This window comes from Gossypium arboreum, chromosome 1 (assembly GCF_025698485.1).
Source record: "Gossypium arboreum isolate Shixiya-1 chromosome 1, ASM2569848v2, whole genome shotgun sequence".
NCBI classification, from domain to species: Eukaryota; Viridiplantae; Streptophyta; class Magnoliopsida; order Malvales; family Malvaceae; genus Gossypium; species Gossypium arboreum.
Genome location: NC_069070.1, coordinates 77,657,766 through 77,667,080, shown reverse-complemented (window position 1 = coordinate 77,667,080; position 9,315 = coordinate 77,657,766). Strand labels below are relative to the sequence as shown.

Sequence of the window (9,315 nt, the reverse complement as noted above, 5' to 3'; positions counted from 1 at the left end):
ACAATTAAACGTAAATCTAATTTTTAAGTGACTTTCTAAATACTGCTTAATTTATTTTTGGGTAAACTACACCCAATGTCATTAAACTATTAGTAAGTTTATGTTTTAGTCACTAAACTTCAAAAAGTTACAAAATGATTACTAAATTATTTGAAAGTTTTTATTTAATTCACTAAACTATTCAAAAGTTTTTTTTTAAATAACTAGTCTATTAAGTTTTTTATTTTTTAAAAAGTTTGACTAGAGAGCTTCAAGTAACAATTTGAAAAACAGTACATTAGATTAGTACCAATTGATGAGAAAAAAACATACCTTAGATCCAAGTCAATTTGATTATTAATGTTGGAGATCAGAGAAGAAAGCTACTTGGATTTTGATTCGTAGATTCATAACGTTCAAAGTTGTTTCATAAAAAAAAAAGTTGAAATCTAGAAGAGGAGGAGAAAAACTTTGGATTGGTGCAAGTGGTGCAAAAATAGAAGATTAGACAAGAATGACTTCAACAACCTAGTGACTTAAATGAAAAATTTTAAATAATTTAGTGATCATTTTATAACTTTTTGAAATTAAGTGATTAAAACGTAAATTTATCAATAATGTAATGACTTTGGATGGAATTTAGCCTTTATTTGTATAGTGGGTGTTAGGGGTGAGCGTTCGATCGAATAGAATCGAATCGAATCGAATGAAAAAATTTCGAGTTAATCGAGTTGACGAATCATATTTTATCATTCTAATTTAATTTGAAATTTTCTCGAATCGAGTTGAGTGAGATAGAATTCGAATCGAATCGAATATATTTGTTCGAGTTAAATTTTAAAAAATAATTTTGGGTCCTTGTAACTACTGTCACCCATCGTAATAAAATTTGTCCACCGTAATCAAATTTTTTATTACCTTTCATCACCTCATAATTTATTTATTAATCTTTTATATACGGGTTAGCTTATTTGCTTGCTTAGTTGTTTCAATTATCTTCATATTCTTGTCACTATATATTTTGGAATTAAAAATATATTAAATGTAAAAATGTAATTTTTAATAAAAGTTATTTTAAAGATAAAATGTGAAATTGATACCAATATAAAATTTTAACACAAATATTTTATGACATCATTAATAATTCAATTTTAATATAAATATTTAATATGACTAAACAATTCAATAATATAAATAATATAAAATGTAAAATTTAATTTAATAATATAAATAGTAGATATAAATAAAATTATTACTATTTATGTTTAGGGATTTTTGGGGATAATTTTGATTTTTATTTGGGAGTAAAGAGTGAGAAGTAAAAGTTTAGGGGAAAAATAAAAAGTTTTGGAGAGTAAAAGTTTGAGGGAAAGTAAATAGGGGAGTAAAATTTTAGAGGAAAAATATTAAAAAAAAAAGGGGGGGATGAGTTTGGGGTAGATGGAGGGTGGGATGGGAAGGAAGTAAAAGTTTTGGGGGGAAAGTGGAAAGGAGTAAAAATTTAAGGGGAAAATAAAAAGTTTTAAGAGTTTTGAGGAGTAAAATTTTGAGGAAAAGTAAATAGGAGAGTAAAATTTTGGTGGGAAATGGATTTTGGATAGATGGGGGATTAAGATAAGAGGTGAGTAAAAGTTTTGGGGGGAAAAGTGAGAAGGAGTAAAAGTTTTGAGGGAAAAATAAAAAAGTTTAAGAGTTTGGGGTAAAAATATAAAATATTATAGTTTAAAATTTGAATTATTTGAATTATTCGAGTTATTCGAATTCGAATACTCAACTCGATTCGAACTCGAAATTTGAAAAAAAATCGAGTTAATTCGAATAACTCGAACAACTTAATTCGTTTAACTCAAAATTTAAATTTTTTTCGATTTTTCTGAATCGAATCAATTTTACTCACAGCTGGTGGATGTTATTTTTAAAAATTCATTAACCTTTTAGTTTTTTCCAAGTCCACTAACCGGTCATTACGCAAGAAAACAGAGTGAAAATTCAGAAATTGATCGTCATCTTCTCCCCTTCACACGTAGTTCAATTCTTTTCCAACTCCACTAAGTTGACGAAATTGAAGAGACAGTTTAAATCCCTTAGCTCGCTGCTCTACTCCCAAAGAAGCAAAACAAAACAAAATTAGAGGCAAAAATGCTTACTTCACTTTGCTTCGTATTTATCTTCATCTTTGTCTTCTCCCCTTTCGCAACCCCCACCTTATTGTTCCAGGTAATGTCTATTTTTATCTTCTGCACTTATGATTGAATGTTTTGGGTCTTTGAATTTGGATGCTTTTCTGTTTTTTTCTTTCAGGGTTTCAACTGGGAATCATCCAACAAGGCTGGTGGATGGTATAACTTTCTCCAGAGTTCTGTTTCCGATATTGCTAACGCCGGTGTTACTCATGTTTGGCTCCCACCACCCTCCCAGTCAGCTGCTCCCCAGGGTACCCTCCGATTGAATTTCTTCATTCATCACATATGTATAGGTTAACTAATGTGAATGATACCATGAATGAATTTATATGTTCAGGATACTTGCCAGGAAGGCTATATGATCTTGATGCATCAAAGTATGGATCTCGGGCTGAATTGAAGTCATTAATTGATGCTTTCCATCAAAAGGGAGTCAAATGTGTAGCTGACGTCATCATAAATCATAGAACAGCCGAGAGGCAGGATAACAGGGGTATATATTGCCTCTTCGAGGGTGGAACTTTGGATGATCGTCTAGATTGGGGACCATCCTTCATTTGCAAGGATGATACTGCCTATTCTGACGGTATTGGGAATCCCGACACCGGACTACCCTATGATCCTGCCCCAGACATTCATCATCTCAACCCAAGGGTATAAAACGAATTATCAGATTGGTTGAATTGGTTAAAGACTGAAATCGGATTCGATGGATGGCGTTTCGATTTCGTAAGAGGGTATGCCCCAACCATAACCAAAATCTATATGGACCGAACTTCACCCGACTTTGCTGTGGGGGAGAAATGGGAAGACTTTATTGATGGACAAGAAGAATTACATCGTGCTGCGCTAAAAGATTGGGTCGAAGCCGCCGGAGGCACAGTGACAGCCTTCGATTTCACTACCAAAGGGGTTCTAAATGATGCAGTGCAAGGGAAGTTATGGCGATTAAAGGACTCCAATGGGAAACCTCCAGGAATGATTGGACTTTTACCTCAAAATGCTGTGACTTTTATAGATAATCATGACACTGGATCTACACAAAACATATGGCCATTCCCATCTGATAAGATAATGCAAGGATATGCTTATATTCTAACCCATCCTAGCATCCCCTCCATAGTACGTTTTACTCTGCATTTTCTTCTTATTCTTATCATCACTTTCTTAATGAAATGAAAACTTGATTTCTTGCTCTGCAGTTTTATGATCATTTCTTCGACTTGGGGTTGAAGGATGAGATCAGCAAACTGGTGGAAATAAGGAATAGGAATGGGATTCAAAGCACAAGCACAGTTACTATTCTAGCTTCAGAATCTGAACTTTATATGGCATCTATTGATGATAAAATCATAATGAAGATTGGGCCAAAGATGGATCTGGAAAACTTTGTTCCTCCCAACTACCAGCTTGCTACCTCAGGGAATAACTATGCTGTATGGGAGAAGAAGTGACAAATTGAAATGATAATTTAAACAAAAAAGTGACATTTGGATTATGTTCCAAACACTAGTCATTGTTGTATCTTTAACCAAAATTCTGGTTTTCTATATAAAGGAAAATCTAATAATGTTTGAATCATCACCGCTTTTTCCTTTATTGCTTCAAATTATTAGGTACTACACTATTTCAACTGAATAGAGAAATATTTAGAGAAATGAATTCTTACTGAGAAATTGCTTAGTATTATTTTCTTGCTTTGAATCAATGTACAGCTGATGTTTATATACATGAATAAGAGTAACTGCTCCTAACTACTACATACCAGACTTAGGCAACAGAATGATAACCGAGTAACAACTTTTAACAGAATGATACCAGCTTCCTCAAGTGGTACGACCCGAAGTAGATGTCGAAAGCGAGTAAAAGTAGATACAGACAGTGGTTTAGTAAGAATATCTGTAACCTGGTCACAGGCAGGCACTTCGCTAACAACCAAGGATCCACTAGCCACCTTTTCACGAACAAAAAATAAATCAAGTTCGACATGTTTAAACTTGGAGTGTAAGACCGAATTAGCTGCAACAGCTATTGCATTGGAATTATCACACCAAACAGCAGAGGATCAATATAACTAATTCTTAACTTAGTCAACAGAGAAACTAACCTAGCAATATCACTGGTGGCTACAGCTAAACTTCGATATTCAACCTCTGCCGTGGACCGAGAAACAACTTGTTGTTCTTATAACACCACGAAACAGGTGTATGACCAAAGTAGACACAATAGCCCATAGTAGAGCGATGATCATCAAAATCAAGTCCCCAGTTGGCATCAGCATAACTGACCAAAGAAAGTCTATCAGATTGTCAAAAAATCAGCCTATGAGTAAGAGTGCCATGTAAATACCGCAAGATACCGTTTATGCTATCATATGAGCCGTAATATGGGCATGCATGAACTGAAACACACAATTTACAACATAAGCAATGTCCGGCCTAGTTAAAACCACATATTGAAGAGCACCAGAAAGACTTCGGTATTCAGTAGGGTCAGCAAGTCAGTCACCCTCATCTTTAGGCAAGGTAGATGAACTAACCATTGGCATATGGACACTCTTTGCATTAGCCAGAGAACTCCTATTAAGAAGGTCCCAAATATATTTGCACTGGCACAAGTGAAGAGTGCAAGAAGATGATCTACTGACTTCAATCCTTAAAAAATAATAGAGATCACCTATATCCTTTAGAGAAAATTCGTTGTGTAGCTGCTGAACAAAATAGTTTATTTCGTCAGTCGAACTTCCAGTAATAATAATATCATCCAAATAGACCAATACATAGACAACGAACTTGGTTGAAACTTTAACAAACAATAAAGCATCGAATTCAGATAAGACAAACCCAGTAGAGACAAGGAACTGTTTCAATTTTCAAACTAGGCACGAGGGGCTTGCCGTAAGCCGTACAATGCCTTTGTCAGACAACACACCAACGACTCACCATTTTGTCCATATTGAACATAGCCTGGAGGTTGCTGCATGAATGCTTCATCAATCAGGTTTCTATTTAAAAAGGAATTGTTTACATCAACTTGAGGAAGTTGCCAACCATTGGATACGACAATAGATAAAATGGTTCGGATATGTAACATTCCCAACCCGTATTCGTCACCGGAATATGGTTACGAGGTATTACCGATCAATACACAACATATAGCATTCATTCTCATACATCATTCAATACAACCACATTGTCCCTTATAAAGACCTACGAGGCCTTTAACATGATTTAGAAGTGGTTCGGGACTAAGCCAATAGCATACAAAAATTTTAGAAAACTTAGAAATTTTTCTTATAAACAGAAGGCACACACCCGTGTGAATAGGTCAAATGCCTCACACAGCTAGTAGACACGTTTGTGTCTTAGGCTATGTGAAAACAAGGCACACATACTGACTTGCATCACACTGCCGAGGACACGCCCGTGTGCCAAGACGTGTGAAAACTGGAGAGTATACTGACTTGAGTCACACAGCCAACCACACACCTGTGTGTCCAGCCCATGTGCCTTTTAGGGGGTATACTGACTTATACCACATGGCCAGTCACACGCCGGTGTGTGAGACCGTGTAGAGCATACTGACTTCAATTCAACTTCAACACCAGGGGATACACGACCGTGTAGCATAACCATGTGTGACACACGGCCGAGACACACGCCCATGTCTCTGCCCGAATGGACAAAAATAGGCCATTTGCAAAGCCAATTTGCCACCCTTTTTGCACATACTTACACAAGCTCATAAGGTATCATTTTAAGACACAATTATGCAACCAAAAGTCATTAACCAATACATAATCATACCATATCCATCTAAACTAAATTCAATACTCAATTCCATATCATTTTCCTATTCAAATACCAAACAATTTAACTTTCTTTACTAAGCATAATTCACAAGTATAATTCATTTAGAAAAACCAATCCAAACATACATAACTACTTCAATCCCATTCATTCATTATAGGTCTATTACCAAACATTAAAAGTAAAACTATTTGTACATTTATAAGCATCATCAAGTTCATCATCTTATGCCAACTCAAATGGAAAAAATACATATTCATCAAACATACCAAAATGACTCAAGCTTATACATGCCATATACCATATATACATAACTTCAAAAGTACCAAATAGATGATCGATAGTGTGATGATGTCTCTGACTATCCCTGGGTTTGAGCTAGCTTCGTAAAACTATAAAACATAAAAAATTAAACAAAGTAAGTTATAAAGCTTAGTAAGTTCGTATGTGAACATGAAATAATCACAACTTTTATATAGCAATTCAAAATAGATAATACCATCAACATATAAAGCATCAGTTCATGAGCTAACATAGAATTTATTCATATCCTCATTCATGAGTTCTCAACTTCATCTATCTCAATGCTTTAATAGTTTTCCGTACATACCTATACCGATACATTTCTATTTCTCATCAATACTTTTATCAAACCGCTCCGGTTTATAAGTGATTACGATACAAATTCATTGATTTTCCGATGTCATAGTCCAACTATGGTCTTACATATACATTGCCAAGGCCCTACCGTGGTCTTTCATTCACATGCCATAACCCGTTTATGGTCTTATTATTCGATTGCCATAGCCCGGCTATGGTCTTATTCAGCAACTTGCCTTACTTAATTCATACATTTCATTTAATATTTCAACATTTATCAAATAGAATAATTTTTATCTAAATTTCATCCATCTAATAGATAGGTAAACATTTAAGTTCAAATATACAAACTTACCTCATATTCGGAATTGGCGTATCGGGTCGACTACTGATAATCTTACTTTTCCCCCAATCTAAATCCGAATTCTTTCTTTCTTGATCTATATGAATTTAAAATTGACTTATTCAATTACATATTCTTTTAATTTAGTCCAAAAATACACATTTGGGCATGTTTTCATATTAGCCCCTAAACTTTCACATTTAATCAATTTAGTCCCTATTTCATAAATACACAAAATCTACATAATTTCATTAAACTATAGCTTAGTTGAATTACATATAAGTCCTTGGCAGCCCATAAATTTCATTTATTTTACATTTCAACCCCTTAATTTTCACATTTCACAATTTAATCCCTTTTTGACATTTTTGTCAAAAATCACTTCACAAAACATGTAAAACTATCATCAAGCTTTCATATTTCATCTTCAAACATTAAAGAACACATAAAATCATCAATGGAAACTCTTAAAATCTTTAACAATTTCAAAATCTAAGGTACGGGCTAGCTAGAATACTAAGCAACGATTACAAAAACATAAAAATCATCAAAAACTAAGCTAATACCATACCTTAATCAAGTTAGGAGTGTGCCGAAATTATGAAAGCTTCAAACCCTTATTCTCTTTTCTATTTTTGGTTGTTAACAAAGATGAATGAAATGAATTTGGCTTTTTTTATTATAATTATAACTTAATTAATCAATTTACTAATATAACTTCTGTTATATACATATATAATCATATAATGGATGTCCATGAATGTCCATTAACTTTTAAAATGGTCTAATTACCATTTAAGGCCATCATATTTAAATTCAAAACCAATTGAAACATTTAACTAATAGAACATTCATTTTACATTTTACGCGATTTAGTCCTTTTTATCAAATTGAACAATTATATGATAAATTTAGCTCACGAAATTTTCACACATATCAAATAACATGTTGTCAACACCAAAAATAATATTAAAACAAATTTTTAAACTCAAATTTATGGTTTCAAAATCACTATTCTGATTTGACTAAAAAACGAGCTATTACAAGATGGTAGCAAGTTTGACCACTGGGCTAAATGTTTCTTTGAAGTCACACCCAAGCACCTATGAACATCCCTTTGCTACCAACCATGCCTTTTGTCAATCAACCTTCCCATCAGAATTCTTCTTGATTTTGAAAAGCCATTTGCACCTGATCACTTTCCGACCAGGAGGTAGAAGAACAAGTTCCCAGGTAGAGTTAGCTATTAAGGCATCAAATTTAGCTTGAACAACTAATTTCCATTCCTTATGGGCAAGAGCTTCCTCAATAGAGCTTGGCTCAAAATCTACAGTTTCTACTGACAAAGCCTTGGGTCTAAAAATTCTGACCTTAGACCGAGTAACCATAACACGAGTATTCTTTGGAGAAATAGGAGGAACAGTGGTGGTCATAGTGGGTAACTGAACAAATTTAGTAGATAGATGCTGCTCCCTTAGACTAGATCTGGATTCAGCTGATGAATCAATTGAGACGGTCTATAGCGGACTATATGTAGCTGGTGAGGCAACTGAATCAGACTGCACAAGATCGCAACTTTAATTAGACATAGGTACTGTAGGCAAAGGCATAGTGGTTCTGCTAGGCTCTGTAGTGAATTGAGAAGAAGAAGACTGAACGATAGGAACATACGTGGTAACACACATAGTAGTCTGAACATTGTCCACAACTGGCAAAGGGAACAAGAATCGATGTTCATAAAAAATAACATGATGAGAGATAATCACCTTACCATCCGATAGTGTGCAACACATGCAGGATCACTACCAATCAGGATGCTCGCAAGAACCATGTAACAGGAATGCTCGAGAAGGCTTTTACCAGGATGCTCATCTGAGGTATAATGTTCGCAACATTTGCAGGACTATAATCAATCCGGGAAAATATTGTATCCTTTGAATTTCATTATTCAAACGAGACTTATCAATTATCGAACAATATTGGGCATGTAATTAATTTCATACATTAAATATTTATGTAATTCACACAAATACAACATTCAATTCAAACATATTAATAGACATAATTAAGTTACACGAACTTACCTCAATAAATGTTCGTGTACGTAAAATCTACTAATTCGATATTTTCTCTTTTCCTTGCTCTAACTCTGAATTTGGTCTATCTAGATCTATAGAGTAAATTTAACATCAATTTAATACAATTCATACTCAATTCAGTCCAATTCACATCTTAGGCAAAATTACCATTTTGCTCCTAAACTTTTAATTAATGATTATTTCATCCCTAGGCTCGGAAAATAGAATTCATGTAATTTAATCCTTATTCCAAGCCTCCCTGAATTTCTCATATAATATTTATAGCCCACGTGTTTCATAAAAATTCAAAATTTTCCATGAAT

At 33.9% G+C, this 9,315-nt stretch overlaps 1 pseudogene; it reads left to right on the top strand.

The window, feature by feature from the left end:
* Positions 1-1,955: 1,955 nt before the first annotated feature.
* On the top strand, positions 1,956-3,743 carry LOC108478555 (alpha-amylase-like; annotated as a pseudogene).
* Positions 3,744-9,315: the final 5,572 nt, after the last annotated feature.